A 3,819-nucleotide genomic window follows, 5' to 3' on the forward strand; every position below is an offset into this window, starting at 1 on the left:
AAAAAAAAAAAAAAAAAAAAAAAAAAAAAAAATCAATTATCAGAGGGAATGAAAAAGGAAACAATAAAAATATGAGGGTTATTGAAAGCTATGAAACCTTTACAACAAGCACCAAAATTTTTTATCTAGAATATATGTGGACAAGAGACATAGCAAAATAAAAAACCCCAGGTGCCAGGCATAGTGGAGAATGCTTGTAACCCCTGGCAGTCTGGGAGGCCAAAGAAGAACTGCTACCAGTCTGAGGCATCTGGGTTCAGGTTGTGCCTTCAATATTTAAGAATAGACCTCTTGCCTGGCTGTGGTGGTGCATGTCTTTAAGCCCATCACTCAGAAAGCAGAGACAAGCAAATCTCTTTGAGTTCTGTACCTGGTCTACAGAGCAAGTTCCAGGACAGGTTCCAAAGCTACACAGAGAAACCCTGTCTTGAAAAAAAAAAAATACACCTCTTTAAAACCAAATGTAATGGCACATACCTTGAATCCCAGCACTTGGGAGGCAGAGGCAGGATCTCTATGAATTCGAGTCCAGCCTAGTCTACACAGCAAGTTCCAATTCAGTCAGAAACACAAAGTGAGACCCTGTCTCAAAAACAAACAAAACAAAACAAAAACCTTCTTTGATTTTTATTAAAAGTACTACAAAGAAAAGGGAAGGTTTCATACATTTTGGACTCCATTCTAAGCCAGTAGGTAGTCAAAAAAGAAGAAATACCAGTTAAATACCTGTTTTCTTTGTTCCTGTCAAGTACATATACTTCTACCTTACCGCCTCAAAAAAAAAAAAAAAAAAAAAAGGAAGCTCCCTAACATCTAGCAGTCTTCAGCTTCCATAGCACTTTCTGAAGCTGATCCCCAACTTCCCCCTTTCAAATACTGATTACTTGCTTATATAACTTTAGGTTAGCCGTAAAATCTTAGATCGAATAGATAAACAATTTCAACTTCAAAATACTATCAAATTCCATCTAAATGCATAAAACACTGGAGCAAATAAAGAGAATAAACATGGTACTCACTCTAAAGACACTACAATAGACCTTTAAGAAAAGTACAACTCGCAAGTGGATTCATTGTCCCAAAAGGGATACAGTAACTTGAATACAGAAGGGAATGCATAAATCTCAATGTGAGACTGACAAGTAGAACATTAACTCAAAAAAAAAAAAATTCTCTTCTTAGGAATTAATCACACAACTTCACCAAAGCACTACAGTCACATTACACCCCTAAACTGTACAGTTCATTCCAAACCACACACAGCCAAGCTCACCCCAACCAAACAGTAAAGATGTGGCTATTGGCTGGTCTCAAGACACCCTACCTTGTCTCTGCCTGAAGCAAAATTTTACTTAAAGTCAAATGTGCCTGCCTACTGTTCCTGCTGAGCTAACAAAAATCAGCCTGCAAATGACCACAAACTGAATGACAACTGCTGGCATTAATTAATTTAAAAAAAAAAAAAGATATTTCTAGGCTTTCAGAAGTTCATCATGAAAGGCAATTAAAAATAACTTTTGAGACTTTTTGTTTGGAGACTGAGGGCTGAGAAACGTAGTGATGAACAAGGAACATAAACCTGAAGAAGTTGAAGCAGCCAGCTTTGTTAAAAACCAAGTGGCCACTTGCCAACACTTCTTTATACGTGTAAGACCAAACACGATGATCCTAGGCTCTCTCTCGGTTCACACTGGCTTCTCATCATATCTCCAATTAAGAAAGATCTCATAAACATTTCAATTTTGAAAAGTTAAAGGGACTTTGATAAGTCAAAACAAGAGATTTTCTAAAGCTTCGGAGAATCAATATGGAAACAAAGCTTGAAGCTGTTCAGGATCTGAGCCTCCCCCCCACAGGCCCACAAAAAGCACACATTTTAAATGTCACACAAACAGCCTATTCACGGGCACCTAGGGCTTAGATTCCGGCACTGGAAAGGGGGCTAGCTTCGGTTTAAAATCTCAGCGGGGAAGAAAAGGCAGAATTCTGACTTGCAACTGACAGAAACTCGGAGAACCCCGAATCGAACTCTCCGTCTTGGTTCGAACTTCACTCGCAACCATTTTCCGATCAGGGCTCTCACCTCCCTATAAAGGTGTCATTTGCGAATGAAAACGCTAACAAGGACACCCCCACACTCCCTGGACTCCTGTACCCCATGATCCCTTCCCTGAGAGTGGAAGCAACAGCAAAGTGGAAGGAACAAAGCACTGACGTCAATTACGAGATTAACCCTGAGCACGGGCAGCTGGAGGAGAGGCCTAAACACCAATACCCAAAGCCCAGCCATCGCGATCGCCAGGTACCAGGCCCATTCCGACCGGGAAGGAGGCTTTCTCGTATTCTAACCCGGGTCCCCGTATTTTCAGTTAAACCCCATCGACAATCAAGGACGGAAATTCCGGCCCCCCTCTTTTTCTTTCGATGGAGGGGAGATGGGGGAGTGGGGGTGGGGGGAGGTGCGCAGGATCGCGAGAAGGAAGGCGAGAACTAGTAGAGAGATGATAGCCAGAATCCGGGCCTATTTTTCTCTTTAACTACGAATGACTTGAGTCGGACGAAGCATAAATTTTTCAAGGGATAAATCCGCCGACCGAATCTGAGGGAGGAATGGAGGAAAAGGACGACGGGGGAGGGGAGGGAATAAAAACGGCCAGAAGATGAGCGTCTAGAACGTTGGCTGGGAATAGGTTGGCCTTACATTTTTATTATTATTATTTTTCTTGTTTGAAATTTATTTCTGAGAGAAAGTGGGACAAGAGAGCGGGCGACGCCGGATCCAGCGGCCCCCCGCCCTGAGGGTCTCCGCGAGCGTCCGCGGCCCGAGCCTCGCCATCCCCGCGGCGCAGCCGCGCCTCAGTCAGACGTCAGTCAGTCAGTCAGGCGGCTTCTCACCTCCAGTCCCCGCTCCGCTAGGCCCGAACCATCTCCCGACCGCGGCTGCGGCGGCGGTGGCGGCGGCGCCCGGCCTGCACCTTCACCGGACGAGCATTCGGGCCCGCCCAGGAGGCGGCGACCGGCTGCCAAGGGCGAGGGGCAGCCGCGGATCCGGAGGCCGCGGGGAGCCGAGGCGGCGCACCTCACTCGGCGGACGCCAGGGTTCCGCCCCGCTCCATGACGGCCCGGCCGAGCCCGGGACGGGTGACTGAGCCGGCGGCGGGGGCGGGCTGACGGAACCCTGGCACCGAGATCCCCGCCCCGTCCGCTGGGGGCGGCGGCGGCGGCGACGACTCGACTCCCGCAGCCCGCACTGTGACTGACGCAGTGGCTGCGGCCCATGTGACCGGGGCCGGGCGCCTGCGAGCGTCACGTGACCAGGCCGCGCCCCTCCCGCGGGCAGCGCGGGGGCCGCCTGCTCGCGACTCGCGAGGCGTCGCCCCCGCGGAGTTGACGTGCGGACTGACGTGCGGGGCGCCTGGGCCCCGCGGCCTAGGGAGGCGAAGCGCAGGCCGCAGCGGATCCTGCGGGTGCGGTGCCAGCGTCGGGCCGGCCTACCGAACCCGGCTCCGGGCACACGCCCTCCTGCGTAGCCCGCTAGGGAGGCGCCGCGGGCCGGGGAGGGGCCCCCGCGCAGCCGGGTGGACCGGTTCTGGGGCTCAGGTGAAGGCCGGGCCTCGGCCGCCCCGAGTCCCGCAGCGCTCCGCGGGGCAAGGGAGGTTAGGGTGACGTGGATGTCCGCAGCACGTCGTCCACAGCTGCGTGCGTGTGACTTCGTGTGGGAGGATGAGCCGGCCTCCTGCATCATCTAAACACACGGTCGCGCGCGCGCGCGAGCGCGTGCACATACACACACACACACACACACATCGTGGAGACTGG

At 51.1% G+C, this 3,819-nt stretch overlaps 1 protein-coding gene across 2 annotated transcripts in view; it reads right to left on the minus strand.

The window, feature by feature from the left end:
• Positions 1-3,197, minus strand: part of Aff4 (AF4/FMR2 family member 4) — an 86,046-nt gene extending 82,849 nt beyond the window's left edge. For both annotated transcript variants that reach the window (XM_013347199.2, XM_005350097.3), the window contains exon 1: positions 2,896-3,197. The gene's annotated coding sequence lies outside the window, so the exon portion shown is untranslated. The remainder of the gene's footprint in view (positions 1-2,895) is intronic.
• Between the last annotated feature and the right edge of the window lie 622 nt (positions 3,198-3,819).

Source organism: Microtus ochrogaster, chromosome 7 (assembly GCF_000317375.1).
Source record: "Microtus ochrogaster isolate Prairie Vole_2 chromosome 7, MicOch1.0, whole genome shotgun sequence".
Taxonomy (NCBI): domain Eukaryota; kingdom Metazoa; phylum Chordata; class Mammalia; order Rodentia; family Cricetidae; genus Microtus; species Microtus ochrogaster.